Source organism: Danio rerio, chromosome 5, assembly GCF_049306965.1.
Source record: "Danio rerio strain Tuebingen ecotype United States chromosome 5, GRCz12tu, whole genome shotgun sequence".
NCBI classification, from domain to species: Eukaryota; Metazoa; Chordata; class Actinopteri; order Cypriniformes; family Danionidae; genus Danio; species Danio rerio.
This window is the reverse complement of record NC_133180.1, coordinates 66,802,501-66,823,294: the sequence shown is the minus strand read 5'-3', so window position 1 is coordinate 66,823,294 and position 20,794 is coordinate 66,802,501. Positions and strand designations below refer to the sequence as shown.

Sequence of the window (20,794 nt, the reverse complement as noted above, 5' to 3'; positions counted from 1 at the left end):
AAATCGATCTATTGAATCAGTAATCTATTAAAAAAGAGAGACTGCAGTCAGATCATGAAGCAGATCAATGTTGATCTTTCTTTCGAGGTGTCATTGAAGAAATGAACAAAACAGGCCTAATACAAAATATTTTTAGATTAAGATATGGAAAAAATATGGTAATTTATTTCAATTTTCCAAACGCATAAACAGCACTCTGTAATAGTTAAGCATGCTTTCACTTTCATATTCAACATAAAATGCACATTTACCAGTAGGAATGATGACATCCTGCCCTACTCATTATTCTCTTTTCATAAAGCCGTATCTAAGGCTATTACAAAACCATAATACACTGTGAAATAGCCTGATTCATTAGTTTGTGGGATTGTATTGCTTTCTCAATACAATCAATCAGCTCCAGAGTTCATTTCAATAGTGCCGAGTCCACTTCATTCAGGCAAACCGATTGTTTTGGCATGGATCAGAGCGTGATTGCTGGTTTCACATATGCCAAACTGGGCAAACGATCCAGGTTCCGAAACAAACATCTAGGTGTGAAATACTTAATAACATGTAATTGTGGTTGTAATCTTTGATTACTAGTCATAATTGTTTTATTAAATGACGTTAATAACAGCTAATTCAGTTTTGTTGTATGTTTAAGTATTATTAACAGGCACTCAAAAATGGCTTTAGCTGCTTGTAAAAACTATTTATTTAAAATGAGCTGAAACAACTAAACAATCTAATCGATTTGTTGTTGAGACAACTCAAAGGATTTGTGTGTAACCCAGCATTTTTTACAGTGTAGTAACAAATAAATCTGGCTTTTCTCACTGTTAATTTAAATCTATTTACTAACATTTACCAATGTTTACCAATACTTGCCAACATTTTTGCTATATCATTCCTAAGGTATATGTGTTTTTTTTTTTTTTTTTACAGTGTTACTTACTGGATTTTTTTACTTACTGCAATTAATTATGTAAACATGTAAAGATGAAGCTTGACTGATTGATTATTGGTTTAATCATCTCCACACCTGGCAAATAAGTTTCATAAACCACCAAAGCATAGTGAAGTCTAATATAACAGTCTTTATTACATTATAACATTTAATGGTGAGAATAACAAAGAACCATCTTAACTGGAATGATTATTGCATGTGTGTTTCTATGATGATCTAGTACTGCACAAGTCAATTAATTATTGACGATGCACGTGCAAGTTGAGTGAAAGGTGTAACAAAAACAATTCTAGCAAGCAAAGAAGTAATCAAAAACACAATAGCCATCATTCATGCTTACTTCAAAAATATCTTCTTTTGTGTTTAACAGAAGAAAATTGATCAAACAGTTTGGAACAAGTGAATGGGTAATAAATGATGACAGCATTTTCAATAGTTATTCACAAATAAAAAAGAACCTCCTGAAAACTCTCTTCAGGACTCACAAATATCATATGCCATAGTTAAACATGTGTAAATGAATTCCAATCATTTGTAAATAGGATACGAGTGCATGCTTGTTCACAATGACAAAAAAATTCTTACCCAGTTGAATATTCTATCTAATCCTTCTAAGATTTGAGTCCAGTACAGTATATTTCATATACAACAGGCTCTTTTCACAAGATGGTGGTCTTAAATCTTCTATTTTTTTATTTTATTTTTAAATGAAGATAGATTTATAAAGCTAAACTTTGTATTTTATCATTTATTCATTCATTTATTTTCCTTTGGCTTAGTCCCTCATTCAGGGGTCGCCACAGCAGAATGAACCGCCAACTACTACGACATGTGTTACCCTTCCAGCAGCAACCCAGTGCTGAGAAACCCATACACACGCACACATACACTCCAGCCAGCCTAGTTTATTAAGTTCACATCTGAAAAAATCTGCTTGTGTTTTATAAATGAGGCCCAATATACATGTATGCATATACCATTTTTGTAATTGCTGTCTTTAGTTCTAATGTAAAAAAAATATATATACATTTATTTATAAAACAGTTCTGGCTGGTTCTCGAATCTGTTTTGCTGATAGCCGTGAGATAGTAAAGCAATATCAGCACTCGTACAGCCTTTTCACCCTTGTGTATTACTCTGCCCACTCTAGGACTAAAGAAGGACTAAAAAACTCACTACAGTTTGACAAATATTGCAGCTGTTGGACAACATAATGTGCTTTTTGAGGCTTTTTAAGGCTTTTTTTAGGCGAAGTTGTTTAGATTGCAACTATGCAGTTTTTGTATGAGGATAGTGGATATTTTAAACAATCATAATTTCGGAGATTTAGCACGTTGGCAGACATTAACATGTCACTAAGACCGAATAATAAGCCTTAAAAGAGAAAAACTAGATAAATTTCAAACTACAGCAGATCAAATCATTATAAAACAGGTAAGGGACTTTTTAAGTCAACCTCTCTCTTTTGTATGTTCTAGTGCTGTATTTATACCACAGTAATCTGGTAGTGTTTGCTTTGCTTTGGCTTTTTCGGGGTTAATTATCGTGATCTCCTGATTGCAACAGAGAAATACGGGGAAATCTCTGTAGACTGATGGCTTTTAATGCCGCTAAACCCTTCAATCCTAAAACGTGAGCAAAATCATCTGTTTTGTCATCACTTTATAAATTACACTAGAAAATCATTCAAATACTAGCTTTAAAGTGATGTTGGTGAAGTAGCACTGGCTTCTGCTGTTCTGACCATCAGCTGCAGATGTGAATGAATGGTGAAATGAATGAAGGAAACTCTACGTGTTTAATATTCTTTTTATACACACTCAGCCTGTGTCCTCGAGCAGACGCTCACCTCCCACCAGTGCCGATATACAGCCATATTCCACTGCTACGAGTGTGACATCCCTCATATACACAAAACAAATAATAGTAATAACAACAACAAAAGCCCCTTTCACACAGTGATACCGGTAAATTTCAGGAAAATTTCCGGAACGACTTTACCGGTATATTGAAAAAAGCGTTGTTCACACAGGCGAGGACGTTACGGAAATTTTCCGGAAAAGAGCATTCACACATCCATTCCAAAATACCGGTAAATTCTGACATCATTCACCACAAATGAGCTTTAAACGGCTGCGCTTGTATTTGTGAACATTTGACTAAATTACAAACTCTCTGGATGATCAATATTGTGAACAACTTTCGCAGGATCACTTTCGCATGTCGAGATGTTCATAATATGTGCGTGTGCAGGCGCTCATAGGCGCACGCAAAGCTTGAAGGTAAACAAACAACGGCTTATCATAAGCATCTCATCAATGATTATTTACACAGTTGGCATTAAGAAGAACATATAAACGTGATCTGACTAACTTCTAGCAGCTAAATGTGTCTGGAAAAATATTCAAAGGCTTTTATTCTCACAAACCGCGCGGACGTAAATGCGTCTGACTGTTGTGATTGGCTAAAGCAGACGTCTCACGTCAGCACGTTCTAGACGTGCACGCGCTTATTACGGCAATCTTCCTTCTGCATACACACAGCGCAGCATTCCGGCAAATTGCCGGTAATGTTACAACTTCTCTTTCCGGAAAATAGCCAGAACGAATTTACCGGTATTTTCAAAAAGGACCTGTTCACACATACAACCTTGTGAAAGGGGCTAAAGTTAACATTATTAATTAACAGTGTTGCATAAAAAGTATAATTACAATCTTAAATAGCCAAGTAACGCATTTAGTTACTTTAATTGACTTAAGATTGTAATATATCAAAGTAACTTTACCCAATACAGATAATTAATTATGCAGCATGGTGGCTCAGTGGTTAGCACTGTCACCTCACAGCAAGAGGGTCCCAAAGACATGCTCTTTATGAGAATTGAATAAACCAAGTTGGCCGCAGTGTATGAGTGTGTGTGTGAATGCCAGAGTGTATGTGTGTTTCCCAATAATGGGGTGTGGCTAGAAGGGCATTGCTGCGTAAAACATATGCAGGAATAGTTGGCAGTTCATTCCGCTGTGCCAACCTCTGATGAATAAGGGACTAAGCCAAAGAAAAACGAATGGATGATAATTAACGAATAAATTAAATGCACTAATAAACTTTCTGTATTTATTTACGAGATTAATTTACTGTATTGTGAATAAATTTAAGTCAGTCATTTTAAGTACCTGTTCTAAAAAAAAAAAAAGGCATTCTCCTATTCTCTCTGTCTCTAACACACACATGCACACACATACGCACACACGCACACACAGACACACACACACACACTATCTTCTCCTTTATGGCTAAGCACGGCCAAGTTTATTTACATTTCCATGAGGACTCCTGCATTTTTTTGGCTCTGCTGCATGGGCCTCAGGCACAGATGACAAAGCCTCCACCAAAACTACCTAGTTTGCAAAAGCAAACTAAAAGTCAACTAAATGTAAATATAAAAAAGACATCCTACAACTTCAGCAAACTTGAAACCCTAGGACTTCCTTGAAAAGTTCCCATATTAAACATTCCTCTTTCCTGTTGCAACATGCTACAACCTCAAAGTTACACAGTGTAAAAATCCCTGACTCTTAACCGAACGCTAGGTCTAGGATATTTAAAGAGAATAAATAATAACACACACACACACCACTCCTAAAAACCAATACCAAATCACCAATCCGATCCCACAGAGAAATCACCCATATCCTCTTGCACCGTCTGAATGGCAACAGAAATACATGGTAAGCACAGTGTTTATTACATTAACTACAGGTCTCTGACTGCAGGCAATGCACCTTTTCCAAGATGTCAACATTCTGGCATCCGTTCAAGTCTAATCTACTTAATAACGTACCACAAACAGGCACAGGCAGACAAGAAAGAGTGTTTACCTTACAAGAGGACAGATAAAGTGGTGTTACTGTGGCTCACGTCTCAGCATAAGAAAGCGAGAGTAGAGGAAACAAGGCAAGCGGAGGAGGAAACTCCTGATTACACTGATCTCAGATCAGGTTGACTGGCTCTCTAGCAATGGATCAAGTCACATGACCTCAGCAAAAAACATCCTGCTCCTCCACTGATTACACTGATTGAATAAAGAAACAAAAGAGTGACTGAGATAAAGGCAAACTGAGACAGGCCGTGTAGGTGCTAGAGGCTTTACTATTGACCTGGCCTTTAAAATCAGACCATATAAATCACGGTAATTTCATTTTGCCTGGTCTGCTACTGCGCTAAACCATTTAGAATAGGATATTAAACGACGACAGCATTGTAAAACTTCATATGGATAACAATATGTTCATTGGTGCTCGTGCAATTAGAGATAGGAGATCTGCTTACAATCTTTATAGGCATCTTTGCACAGCAGCAGAGTTAAGGCTGCTCTGTGCCTGCTCAGAAGTCACGACTGTATAATTTGTCTGCTTAGTATGGTCCCTGGTATGGACGTACACACTTTTAACTGCTGTGCATATGCATTCATTCCACTACTGAGCATCAATAAGAGTCAAAGTAAAGACACTTCAATGCCACTTTAAGATGTGATTCTGTGCCATCTTTTAAGTGTGGTATCAAATTAACTTTTTAATATTCAAATTGTGTTCCTGTGTTTTTTATATCCTATGCACAAAAGGCCAACCAGGATGCTATGATCCCTGTTAAAGGGTTAAGACTGCTTTGTCCGAGCTTCAAATTACATACATGCATACACTCACCAGCCACTTTACAAGGTTCACCTTACCAGTACTGTGTTGGACCCCCTTTTCCTTTAGATCTGCCTTAATCCTTCGTGGAATAGATTCAACAAGGTACTGAAAATATTCCCCTGAGATTTTGGTCCATATTGACGTGATAGCATCACACGGTTGCTGTAGATTTTTCAGCTGCACATCCATGAAGCGAATCTTTCTTGAGTACAGTAAACTTATCATCATTTTCATGAAGTCTTAAATGATTCACGCTTTATGACATGGTGCTTATCCTGCCAGAAGTAGCCATCAGATGATGGGTACACTGTGGCCATAAAGGGATAGACATGGTCTGCAACAATACTCTGGTAGGTTGTGGGGTTGACAATGCTCAATTGGTACTAATGGTCCCAAAGTATTCTAAGAAAATATCCCCCACACAATTACACCACCAATAGCAAGAACTGTTGATAAAAGGCAGGATGGATTCATGCTTTTATGTTGTTGATGCTAAATTCTGACTCCACCATCTGAATGTTGCAGCAGAAATCGAGACTCCTCATACTGGTAAATGTTTTTCCAATCTTCTATTGTCCAATTTTGGTGAGCCTGTGTAAATTGTAGCCTCAGTTTCCTGTTCTTAGCTGACAGAAGTGGCACCCGGTGTGGACTTCTGATGTTGTAGCCCATCCGCCTCAAGATTCAATGTATTGTGCATTCAGAGATGCTCGTCTGAAGACCTCAGTTGTAACGAGTGGTTATTTGAGTTATTGTTGTCGTTCAATCAGCTCGAACAAGTCTGGCCATTCTCCTCTAACCTCTGGCATCAACAAGACATTTGTGCCCACAGAACTGCCGCTCACTGGATATTTTCTCTTTTTCAGACCATTCTCTGTAAACCCTAGAAAAGGTTGTGCGTGAAAATCCTAGTAGATCAGCAGTTTCTGAAATTCTCAGACCAGCCCGTCTGGCACCAACAACCATGCCACATTCAACTCTCATACATCACCTTTCTTCCCCATTCTGATGCTCAGTTTGAACTACATCAGATCTTCTTGACCATGTCTACATGCCTAAATGCATTGAGTTGCTGCCATGTGATTGGTTGATTAGAAATTTGCGCGGGCAGTTGGACAGGTGTACCTAATAAAGAGTCAGGTAAGTGTAAATCTGACTACATTACGCTTGTTCAATCTAACGTTAGCCCCAAAAATCAAGGTATACAGTTTTAATTACTCTAAACATTCATTTGCACCACCGCTAATTATGTCTTCACACAGGAGAGTCAAGGCTGCTCTATGCCTGTTTAAAATGCAGAGTATCAACACCATGCTGCATTAAAGACAGATTAGTAATTATGGCTGCTCAGACTCACCTTAGCAACTAGTATAAATGTATACAGTTGCAATTTGTGTAATAAGTGCATTTATGCCACCTCTGAGCTGCATTAAACCACTTGTATAGACCTAAATGCAACTTTAGAGACACTTCTGTGCCACCTTAGCAGTGTAACCTATGTCTTTGCACAGGAGAGTTAAAGCTGCTCTAAGCCTGCTCAACATGTGTAATTGCTGTATAAATTTATTTGTACCACCGCTAAGTATGTCTTTGCACAGAAGAGTTAAGGCTGCTTTATGCCTGCTTAAAATGCAGAATATAGACACAATGCTGCATTAAAGTCAGATTAATATTATGCCTGCTCAGACTTACTTCAGCAACTAGTATAAATGTATACAGTTGTAATTGGTTGAGTTGAGGCTGTTCTATGTCTGCTTTAAAAGCAAGTAAAGACACAATGATGCATTGAAGGTACGGTATGCACGTTTTTGATTCTTCTAAAGCATAAAAATACCATAATATGATTGCAAAAATTTAAGAAACATGCCAAGTAAACAATGCAAAAAACAGATATTCTGCTTTGAAAATGTGCTTTCCATGTCGAAACGTGTCTTTGCTTCGGTCCCTTTAATCGCCCACTGCCAGTTTAGCCAATTGTATTTCAGCACCCAGGGTTGCCTTGGTGGAAAACCGCGTATTTCATTTATTCAGTCATGTAGGCTCACTGAAATGCAACCTTCGGAGGACAGTAGCAACCTCCGAAATGAGACGCAGATTCAGAGTTCCACACGAGCTATCGGGCGCACATGTTGGATAACTATTTTGGAATGTGAAAGCGAAATTCTCCTATGAGAGTAATTATAGCGCCTAGATATTATTAGGTAGTTTGGTCATTTATTTCACCTGGCCTGGCACAAAACACATTTCCTTTTAAGGTCAATGCACTGTTGTGCATGGTCCTGTTAAATAAATAAATTAAATCTATCAATAGTAAACAGTTATAATTGCTGTCTAAATGCATTTATGCCATCTATAAAGAACGCACAAAAATTTGTTAGACAGTCGTTGAGTTGCTCTGTGCCTGTTCAAAATTTCAGCTGGAATGCTTAACTGCTTATGCTTTCTTTAACCTATTATACAAGTATATTTGCTGTTTAAATGCATTTATGCCACTTCTAAGCAGCATTAAACCACTTGTGTGAAGACCTTAATCCCACTTCAGAAAACCCTCTGTGGTCTTTTGGCAATGTATATTTGCATAAAGAAAAAAAAAAAGCTTCTCAAATGTACCCAAGCTTTTACTAGCTTGTTACAATTATCGCAGATGTTCAGTCAATAAAAACGGTAGGACAATAAAATCGCCTCAAGCTCATTAAACAAAGTATTTGCAGACCTAACGACACCTGCAGCCAAGTCATTGACCCAGATAACAAAACATCAAGTTTATATATGAGCAATTCCATGAAAATGTCAACCTTGCCATGAAAAGAAAAAAAGTTTTTACCAAAATAGCCAAACCGTTTCTACATTTTTTGCGCAGGCAAGTGTTTTACAGTACTTTAAAAATACTTAAAAATGTCTTTGTCAATGTTTTCAAACTATTATATTTGATTTACCAAATCAAAAAATTTAAGAAATGGCAATTTCACATCCGTCACATCCATAACAAAGCTTTTCCCTCAAAAATGCAAAAATGTCAAAATAAAATAAAATAAAAACAATCAGTTTTGTTCTATAAAAGAGCCAATTCTTATCCTTTTGTTGAGCATTATTTATTTGGGGTTGTGCAGTTTAATTCACAGAATTTCTACTAAATATGTTGTATACTGTAAACTCGCAGACTTTTTTTTGTCACATCCATAACGCTTGTTTATTTTCCTCATTTAAAGTATAAAAATGTCCACAGATTAAATTTTTTTGATCTCATAACTCTGTGGTTAGTTGTTTTGGAAAATATAAACAGATGGTTCAATATAATGTTAACGTATACTTTCTCTGAATTTATGTTTTGAATTTTTACTGCAAATGTCACATCCATAACGCTGGAATCAGCCATATATATATGGCTGATTCCAGCGTTATGGACGTGACATTTGCAGAAAAAAAATGAAACGTATATACTCGGAGAATGTATATGTTAACATTATATTGAAATATCTGTTTATATTTTTATTACCCCTTAACCATGGAGTTCAGGCATCAAAAAAATATCAGTCTATGCAGGTGTTTTATATTTAAAATGACGGCAAAATGAATGCGTTACGGACGTGACAAAAAAAAGACATGAGTTTTGTGAGTTGACATACTTGGTTAAAATTCTGTGAATAAAAACGCAGAAGCCAAAAATATATATAACAGTCAAAAGGATAAGGGTTGGCTCTGCATGGGACATTTATAATTCATTTTATTTAGTTTTTCATTTTTGCATTAATGAGGGAAAACTATCGTTACGGACGTGACTTGTCTTCGTTACGGACGTGACTGCTCTGAAATTGACAGTTGACACATTATGAAAATCAGAGAAATGCTTTCAAAACTTGACAAAAGACCTATTTGTGGATAGCTGTTGGGTGTGTAAACCAATAAACTTTAACCTCTGAGACATCTGAATGGTAAGGTTGCACAATTAATCAAACTTAAATAGATATCTCCTTGTTATATTTAATTCGTATTATGGCATGTGTGTTGTTAAAGGTTAACGCACGTTCGAATGTTCAAAACTCAATTCGGAAACAGCGGTGCATGCTAACATGGTGCTTTTATTCTCTGAATAATATAGAATTGATAATAAACATAATCAGCTATAATAGGCCTATGTTTATCGGGCTCCTTTCCAGACAAACTTGAATTGAATCATTGCCCGACTGTTAGTGCGCAAGACCGTGTCTACGTGGCGAATATTCAAAATCTAGTTGTGTCACAGTTATGGCAATATTATATTTGACAAAGTTTATTTTAGTTTATTCTAGTTAATGTGTTAGTCGATTGAATAAATAGTCTAATTTGTCCACTCGCGCTTGCTTTCTTTTTCTCGTCGGCAGTCACTTCAGGACAGGTTGAAAAAATTTAAACAGAGGACCAGGATGAGAGAGAAAACTTTATTATGAAAGATTTTGTGAAAAATAGCCATAATTGCAGGCATGTACAATGGATGACTATAATATTTATATTTTTAGGCTATAGTTTAAAACCGATTGTGTAAAATATTGAATGACATTACAGCTGCAGGTGCTATCGATTTACTAACAAATTAAATACTCCTATAATGTAGTAAAAGCTTAGATTAATATCAAGATTTTATTCTTATTTTGCCGCCTGTAAAATAATTTTAATAAGCACTCAAGCACATTTGCCGGGTGCTGGAAATCTTTGAAAATGTTTTCATTTTAATGTAGGCTATAGCCTTTCCAGCTTTGAAAGTGCTTAGATTTTGGATAAAGGGCTTGGAAAATTAATTGTATCGCTATGATAATTTATCTTTATAAATGGTTATTTAATTAATAAAATAAAAACATATTTATGCTCTGCATGAAATGAAAACTCCGCTGTGGCCTGTGCAAGTGCCTGCAGCCTGACCCATGGCGTGCGCATTTTGAGCAATGGGAAAAGACCAAATGCATGGAGGTTATTGATTTTGCGCCCTGCATGTGCGCCTCGCGTTTTGCCATTGCCCGCTTTGTGAGCTCCAGAGGAAAAGCATGTTACCTTGGCGTCTTTCATTCTTCAATCAAATGAAAGCAGAGGCGGGGTTTCCTTTGAGGTGACAAAGTGTGTTGTCAAGATACGGCGAACTTTTTAATAACGGAGTAGAGACTTGTGGTCGCTCTTTTAAGTCATCCAAAGTTGTATGACTTTACAAATCTTGAATTTCATAATATTATTTTAAAAATTAAATTATGACAACCTTGACAGCAACACTAGCGCACAATAGACCAGCTGATTCAGTTGTTACCAATAGTGACATACAAAAGAGCACCGTGCTCCTTTTTTTCTTGTCAATATAAAATGCATTGCGGAGCACCTCACGTCTCTGGAATGAAAAAGAGCGTTCGTTGTGATCGGCCTCTATGAGCAACACATATTTGTTAACTAGCAGAACAGTAACACGTGCAAACACACGTGCTTACAGATGTATTTTGCAAAAGAAGCAAAATGAAAGAATGATATTCTGGCCACAGTTTGACACAGGAGTTGACACAGGAGTTGACGAACCAGCGCTGATGCTGGTCGTCTGTGCTGCCTGGAGCCGCGTCATAAACTCAACTAGGTATATTGATGATTTAGTGCAGACTAACCAACAAACCAATTTTTTTTCCATTTGGAAAATAACAGTTATTATTAGTTCTTATATACATTTTAAATAGAATACATAGCCTAATCTAGAAAATCAAACAAAGCCAAATATTTTAGGATAACTTCGCACCAAACTGATGCTTTCATTTTACAGCTTAAAAAACATGTATGCAAATTAATACAGTATCATATGTAAATAACAAAATTGTTATATCCTTAGCCTATATTTAACAAAAAGTATAGGTTCAAAGCCTTATGGTTCATCATTATCTTTCACTATAGCGCGCGCGCGCACATGAACCGCAAGTAAGACAGAGGAAATAGGCTAATAAATTATAATTAAGACATAATCTTTAAACTAATGACTTCTATTAAAAATGTTGACAGGTTTTGTAATATTATAACAGCGGAGCATTAATTGAATGCATTTTCTCCATAAAGCAATCTATTTGAGCTAGCCTAATATTTTTTAATTGACGGAAGAAAAAAAAACACGATTGGACAAACAGCCTATGCCGATTCTTAAAAAGCATTCAGTCAATGTTTTCGTTTTGTAATCTTAATTTGTCATTTAAGTGAAAAAGATCTAGAGCAGGATTTATTTTATTATTTTTGTTAGTTTATTCAGTTTTTCTGTGCTGCTAAAAAACACTGTAGGTGCGTGAAGATGCTCCTTCTGTATGCTGTTCGCATGTTAAAATAACCTAAATCAGTATTTTAAAATGCAATATTTAATGTGTCAGACAAAATAGGCACGTCAATTTTTTTATTAAATAATATTTTGATATTAATCTGTTAACGGTTAATATCGCTTAACGAGCGGTTGTTTGTTGGCAAAATGAATGGAAATCAGCATTCCTAGTTTGGCATAAATTGTATCTTAACTATTTCATCTATTTTTTGACGGTCAGTTACCCTATCTACAAAAGAAACAAGTGCTTCAACACAAGGTGCTGCATCGCCAAAACACCAAGATTATGCGCCAAGATTATGGCATGTAAAATGTTGTTCTCTTTATTAACCATTTATTTTTGAAATGTTACTAAAATGGTTTATAGCTAACTGAAATGTTCAGTTCTTGAAATAACATATGGATGTTATGTAATGTAAGTCAGTAATTGTAATGCAGCATCATAATGAACAAATATGCGCTAGTCATTGGCTTATATTAATAAGGAGTTCAAAAATGGTCACGTCCGTAACGCAAAATTGTAGTTGTTAAAAGCAAAGACCTGAGATGAGTTGGCGATCATAATTAGTATGGACATATTTTGGCTTTGTATACAAAGTTTCATTTTATTTGTTATTATATTTATTCCACAATATAAACTTTTTCATTAAATCGTTACGGACGTGACACGTGGCCGAAGCTGCGTGATGTCTTAAATATGTAGCTCATAAATCAAAAGGGCAATAATGTTATGAAAAAGTAAGGGTAATTATTTATACTACAGACTCCAATCCTTCTGCAGAATGATTACTGTTAACATAAAGCATGGAAAAGGTGAGTCTTTAATCCCTTTTTTTAAAGCACGAAATGTGGTTGGATTATAATGAAATTTACCATTGGCACAATCCTCATATTTCATGGATAAACAAACCAATTTCCTTAAAAATTCAACAAGAGCACATCATTACAATAAAATATAGACCTTAATGAGCAAATTTAAATAGGTTTTGTTATTTTGGTCAAAAGTTTATTTTTTCATGATAAGGTTGACATTTTCATGGAATTGTATATATATATATATATATATATATATATATATATATATATATATATATATATATATATATATATATTTTTTTTTTTTTTTTTTTTTTTTTTTAAAAAAAGTAGTCCTTGAATGATAAAACTTAAAGGTTTTGCTAGACTTTCAATAATGTTTGTAATAACTCTAAAACACTTGTGTGAACTACAAAACACCTCAAAAACACAGCAAACTCACCTTGACAGCACTTGGTTAAGGGTTAAAGGGATAAAAAAATAAATAATGATAAGGTTCATTACTAAAACTTGTCATGATAGGTAATATTAATATTTAACAATAATTCAAGAGTACAAACAAATGAAATAAACAAATTATAGCAGAACGTTAGTCCTTGTCAGAGGTTGAAAGAGTAATACAATAGTCTACTCAATTGAAAGTACTGATACTTCCAAAAAAAGACTTTCTAGAATGTTTGTAATAACTCTAAAACAAGTGTGTGAACTAAAAAAAAACTCAAAAACACACCAAACTCAGCTTTGCAGCACTTGATTAAGGGTTAAAGAACGAAAAATAAAGTTAGTTTACAAATAAAACTCCAAAATCATTTGTTTGACCCCGCATGGTTAAACATCATGTCATCCAATGCAATACTGAAAGTACGTTTTTATGTATGTGAAGCAAATATTTGAAGCAAACCTTTAAATTTGACAATGTCACGTCGATTTTGCTAACAAAATAAATAAATAAATCGTTTTATTCTCAAACCAAACAACACAAATGGTAACAAACAGATGGTGCGCGCCTTACCTTGAGACGTGATGTTTCCAATAGAAACTACCAGCAGAACTTATTTATTTTCTTCACAAACGCTTTCTCTGCTGTCAGACTCGAGTCCCCATTGGCAGGATCAAAGCTGTGCAAACCCAAAAAGGCAGCAGGTGTCACAGAAAAGACGGTAATCCCATGGATAATGCTGTGAGGAGGTGTTTATTGTGTGAGCGCGTGCACATAGGGGTTTGGTGGCCGCAGTGGACGACAGCCAAGCTGCAGTTTATCATAACTCTGGAAAGTGAGAATGTGTGTGTGTGTGTGTGTGTGTGTGTGTGTGTTGAGGGAAAAATCTGAGGTCACACCTTCCTACAACACCACCAGATGCTGGAGCTCTGAGCACGTGCTTCCTCCCGGGCAAGTGCGCGCACACATACATACATGTATACAGACGTGGCATGAGCGGGTTTCCAAGGAGAAAAAGAGGAAGTATTATTCAGTGGTAGAGTTGACAAACTAGCATTTTTCTTTTAAAAATATATACTTTAATCAAAGTACAAAGCGTATTTGAATTATGTTCATAAGTAGGCATATTACTAGTAAAAAGTACTGAAATTCTATGGCGCGCAAGATAACGTTCATTACCAAACTTGTCATGGTAGCTACTATTAATAATTAACGATAATTCAAGAGTACAAACAAATTACATTTACAAATGACTGCATAGTCCTTGTCTGTGAAAAGAGTAATACAATATTCTACTCAAGTAAAAGAAGTTACTTAAAAAAAATACATGTCTATAAATCTACTCAAGTAAAAGTAAAAATTCACTCATTAGAAATGTACTCATATAAATAGTTACTATTTCTCAAAAGGGACAAGACAATAAAAATCTACAATTAGCTGTTTTTATTTGTATTAGCAACTTTTCAAATTGAAAACCAATAACAAATAAAATTGTATAATTATTTAAAATATTTTACAGATTATCCTAATGAACAAATTCACAAATTCTAATGTCTGCTGTTAACTAAATTGTTCATAGACTATTTTACTCCAACTCCCTGTTAATATCTAATCTTTGTGCTGAGATACATAAGCAATGTTACGAACAAAGTTGGGCAAGTTACAGACAAAACGTAAATGTAAAAATGTAATGTAAATATAATATAATGCAAAATACATTATATTGCTGTCATTTGTTTTTTTTTTTTTTTTTGTAATTACATTACAATATTAATATCTCAGAAATGTGTTACACTACTTTCGTATTACTTTTAGGTTACTTTAACCAAAATAAAGTTTTATTTGTTTTATTTATGCTAGAATAAAAGCAGTTTTTATTTTAAAAAAAACATTCATTCATTCATTCATTTTCTTTTCGGCTTAATCTCTTTATTAATCAGGGGTCGCCACAGCGGAATGAACCACCAACTTATCCAGTATATGTTTTTACGCAGCGGATGCCCTTCCAACTGCAACCCATTACTGAAAAGCCCATACACACTCGTTCACACACACTCATACATAATGGACAATTTAGCCTACCCAGTTCACCTGTACCGCCTGTCTTTGGACTGTGGGGGAAACCCAGAGGAAACCCACGCAAACGCAGAGAGAACATGCAAACTCCACACAGAAACGCCAACTGACCCAGCCGAGGCTCAAACCAGCGACCTTCTTGCTGTGAGGTGACAGCACTATCTACTGCGCCACTGTGTCGCCTTTAAAAAACATTTTAAAGTCAAAATTATTAGCCTTTTTAAGCTATTTTTTTTCTTTTTCAACCACTGTTTAAACTCGTCTTTCTCCAAACAGGAGTACGCAAACTTACATTTTCCCATTTTGCTGTCTGTTTCACTCTATATGGTTTCGCTACATGTAAAGCATAGATCTATACATTAGATGTCGACTACCCGCTTGTTGTCTATTGAAAGGAATGCGTCAATAGAGCCGCCATTTTAGTACAGGGTAGCGCTCCATTGAAATTAATGCGGGACCAAGCTGCAGTGGAGGACTATAGCCATCCAGAGCCAGAGAAATACACACATATATAAATCTATGATCGGGAGTTTTCCTGGAGGGCAGTATGCAATTTTTTATTATTATTTTTAATTACGAACATTATAAATTTATATCACTTTTCTACATTGATGGATCAGTGATCGCACAGACATTCCTGACAAAAAGTTTGTGTTTGTGTGTATGGAAATGTACTATCCACCCTCCCTGTAAAACTTCATCTAATCCGTGTCCTGAAACACAACCCCTCTCCTGCTTTCACTTCTCATACTGACGGAGGGGGGGGGGTTCGTTTGTGAATGAATCTCCGTTATGAACGAATCGTCCACTTAGCCGACAATAATACAAGATTCTGGCACTGCAGCATCTCGCTGTCATAGTTCTTTTGCATTGTTTGCTGATTTTATTTAATAAAACTAGCATAGGCCGAGTTGGTGCTACTTTGCCTTATGTTGAATGCAGTAAGTGACTGTATTATCATCAATAACGTTACTTAGCACAAAAGTTCATAACATACAAAAACGTAAAAAACAAAATCTTACCTATAAAATGTTCTTTCTTTGTGCTTTGTTTTCTTTGTTTGCTTGTTACTACACCCGTCTACACACTGTCTTGACTAGTGCAATAGTTGACTGTACAAATATGGCGGCGCTATTGACGCATGCTCGGGGTCTGTATGCGAAATCTAGTGTATATAGTTATACATGTAGAGAGTGTCACATCACCTTTCCACGTTTGTCGTAAATAGCCTTTATGCGCAGCTAGAGTTTTAAAGCCAAAGATAAACTTACGGTGAAAGCGTACAAAATAAAAATAAACTGTCATATTTTAAAGACATGGCGGGGGAAATGGAATTTAATGCAATGTTTTTTGTCCAATCGGAGACCCACTTCATATTGTGGGTAACAGGCAGTGAAGATTGCTGATTTTTAAAGAAATCTGATCTTAATTGTGACAATTTTGTAATAGAATGACAGTTCACCGGAAGCCCTGGCTGCCTGTCTGATAATTAAATGTCCTTTTGCATATGGCCCATTACGTGACATCACCTGGATGGAGAAGTTTTGCCGGACGCGCCTGACCCGAACCAATCGTGCGGAAACAGCCCCTCTCCAACATGTCTTAAACAATTAAACCAACATATTTCAAACTCTAACCTAACTCCTATTCTAACAAACCATACAGCAACTGAAATATAAGTTATTCACCTTAATTAAATCTCAATTTTAAAAAAATGACAAAAAAAGTTACAATTGTCACTTGTTTTGTGTTAAAGGGTGACATATATATATATATATATATACATATATATACATATATATATATATATATATATATATATATATATATATATATATATATATATATATATATATATATATATATATATATATATATATATATATATATATATATTATTATTATTATTATTATTATTAGTAAACCAACATATATAATGTAGGCCTAAAACTTTAGCACAGTACTCCTGTGTATGTTTTTAATAGTTACAAAAACAACACACATACATAGCATTAGCATAGATAACACACATAGCTCTGTTACTGAGAACTCGTGCATTTAGCTCTCATTAATATAAAGTCTAAATTTAGGAGTGTTGCTGCAATTAATTTGCAATAAGAGAAGGCAGATGCTCCAGAGAATAGCCTTTTCTCTTAAGTGGGACATGGAATTAAAACCTGAGTCAGTCACCGGGTGCTGTGACGCATGCAACTAAATTAATATCAAATGCTGTGCCTGAAGTCTTTTATTTAAAAAAGTGACAAACAAACGTGGAAAAACTGAAACGCAAACACTGAAAACTCTGTCTCATCTGTGAGTCACTACCTGCCAAAAGGCCAGTGTCTCTCCTGGGTATCTAAGCAACAGGAGCTTGTGGAGAAAAAAAATGCACACACACAACTGTATGAGGGAAAAACACAGTTAGGAAGCAGCAGGCAATGTCACCAATAGCATGCTCCTATCCTTAAGGCAGGAGTGGCAAATTAAGTTGAGAGCCAGATCAGAGAAAAATCCTCCTTCTGCAGGCAGAATTAATTAAACTTTATATATATTTATACAACAGTTCTGTCTGGATCTTGAATCTGATTGGATGATATTCTGTAAATGACAGCCCTCGTCTAGCCTCTTCACCCTTGTGAATTACTCCGCCCACATACAGAAACAAAGCAGAGGACACGCTACAGTTTGATCAATTTTGCAGCTGTTGGACAACATAATGTACTTTTGAGGCTTTTATTTAGGCGAGAATGTAGATGTTTAGATTGCAACTATGAAGTTTATTTATAAGAATAGTGCCTATTTTAAATATGTATAATTTTGGAGATAGAACGCGTCGGTGGTCATTAGCCTGTCATTGCAATAGTATCTGGATGCAGCCTTTATGATGCAAGCTAAGACTGCATCACTTAGCGATGCAATGTCAGACACAATGCACTCAAATGGAGCGAGTGACGTCACTGTGACAGGTAGGGTTAGGGGTGGGGTTAGGTGAGCCCATTAAAAAGCAATGGATGCAGCACAGATTGCACTGCACCAGGTCTGCAGCCAGACCCCTCTCTGTCATTGAGCAAAGACGGTTGACAATGTCCATTCACAAGATGGCGACAGAGACCTTACGATAAGCCCTTAGAGCATGGGTGTCAAATGTACGGCGCACAGGCCGGATCAGGCCCGCAAACTAATTTAATGTGGCCCGCGGGATGATTCTGTGAGCAGAAATATTTCAATAAAAAATACTGCGGTTCCAATTGTGTCCACTGGATGGCAAACTGTTAATATCATCTGATCCAGAAGTCTGAATCAGCGTCAGTTTGACAGCCATCTCAGAGAGAAAGACCACATCTATACCCTTTCATACCTCACCAGTGCTTTCTACACATGGACTTTACTTGGGCGGGCCGCCCAGGTATATTTGGTGGTGAGTTCACATAAATAATACAATTATTCTCATCCTTTTACATTTTTTTTTTTTTTTTTGTATCCGATCACGAATGATTAGCTTTCATGGATGATTAACCAGTGGAAAATCTTCTCACGCGCTGTACGTTTCCTACTGCTGGTTCTGTGTGGGCAATCTGTCACTCACAAAGGAACTCACGTGCTTTGCAGATCCACAGAAACGCCTTTTCTGGCAAAATGCATCCGACCGTAGTTTATGAATCTCCTTAAATGTCCAGGATTCAGGTTTTACTTTCTCAAGTTTCCATTATTTGTATGCGTTTCTGCATTACCATTTTGCAGATGACTGTGCGCGCACAGCCACGAGAGAAACATTAAATGCAAAATATGTACACCATTAGAAATGGCAAATCAACTAATTTGCTTAATTTAAATAATCTACACTTTTTATTCAAGTAGTTATTATAATTTGTAGCAATAATGTCTATTTTTATGAATTTTTTTCTTAAATTTATTTTTTATTTGCTGTATATTTTCTTAATTTAGTGATGTTAATAAATTACATACTTTATACATATCTAAAGTGCTTTGACAATACTGTAAATGTCATACCAATATAGCAACTTTAAAGAGAGAGAGAGAGAGAGAGAGAGAGAGAGAGAGAGAGAGAGAGAGAGAGAGAGAGAGAGAGAGAGAGAGAGAGAGAGCACCCTTAACCTGTCAGTTGGTGCACGTGGCTCCTAAATAGCATAAAAGTAAGAGAATTAGTGGATTTCTATTATTTAAACAGCCTTTTTAAAATAACTTTAACTCAGTGAAAAGAAAAGGTGTATAACAGTGTCATAATAAATAAAAATCAAATTAAAAATCACATTATTTTTGGTTTGTTGCACGTAGTTGACCATTTATGTGCTGTGGGGAAAAAGGTGTTTTTCAATCCGGCTAACACTGCAAGTATATTTTAAACCTGTGGGAAGCACTGGACACTGAGGTGATCTCACGAGGAAACAACCATCTCTTTGGTTTCATTTTTAAAGTTTGAATCACGTAAAATCAGATAAAATGTACTACTATTTTTCCATCCTAAGCTGTCTGTTGCGGACAAAATGCTGTAGCAAATACATCTTATTTAATATTTTAAATAAGGTTTTAATTCATTTTATATTGATGTTCAAATCATCTTTCAGGTCAGATTAAATTCCTTTGTGGGCGGTATGTGACAGTCCTGCACTAACGTATTCACAAAACTGGCGTCTGTGCTGCTGACAGGTTATTTTTTTCTGCCAGCTGTTTGTGTGGTAGTTTTTCTTCGAGGTTCATTTTAAAAACAAAGACAACAAGCTGCAGTGTATCTCTTCTGAGGTGTAAGTGTAAATCCTGAATATTGTTTAATTTATAACTGCAAATAAATAAATAAATACCTATTTCTGGTATAATAAATATAAAAGTAAGTATATAGTCAAACTCACTTCAATTTAAAGTAATTATAACTATATTGGAGACTGAATCTAGCTGCGGTCATACTAGGCTTTTTCTCCCATAGACTTCCATTCATACGCACACGAATGAGTCAGACCGGAAACACAGGGTCATGCGTCAAGTTTCACTGGTTCAAGCTTGGTAAACGCTGACCTGCGAAATTACATCACTTGACATTCACTTGCGTGAGAACAATCGAGGATCAAAACATAACCTCTTTGAACAGAAATTAAAAACATGGAGCAATCGCACGCTTTTTTTAAATGCCTAATAAGCTTGTTTCATCCCGCCCCTTTTTGCAGCACTGTACTACAGAATATCGCATGCTCAAACTCTAATGTGACCGCAGCTTTACCTGTAGGTTTCAAAAAAACCCTGAAGGACTCAATTAGTTTGATCAGGTGTGTTTAATTAGGGTAAAGCTAAACTGTGCAGAGGCACGGCCTGCTTGTGCTTTAGATCATAGGTCTCAAACTCAATTCCCGCAGAGCTGCGGCCCTCCAGGAATTGAGTTTTAAGTCAATTTAACATGATCTATAATTCATAATTACTTATTGAAGATAATAAATTTGTTAAACTGTTTGATTTATTTCTTTATTTATTTTTACTTTGAAAAATAATTGTTTTTTTCTAAATAA

At 35.7% G+C, this 20,794-nt stretch overlaps 1 protein-coding gene across 12 annotated transcripts in view; it reads right to left on the bottom strand.

Moving 5' to 3' along the window:
- Positions 1–14,151, bottom strand: part of doc2b (double C2-like domains, beta) — a 411,729-nt gene extending 397,578 nt beyond the window's left edge. For 6 of the 12 annotated variants that reach the window (XM_017356365.3, XM_017356368.3, XM_017356367.3 and 3 more), the window contains exon 1: positions 4,828–4,891. The gene's annotated coding sequence lies outside the window, so the exon portion shown is untranslated. Of the gene's footprint in view, positions 1–4,827; positions 4,892–13,775 lie in introns of those variants that run through there. The other 6 variants (XM_068221539.1, XM_073951542.1, XM_073951544.1 and 3 more) reach the window with 2 other exon arrangements.
- Between the last annotated feature and the right edge of the window lie 6,643 nt (positions 14,152–20,794).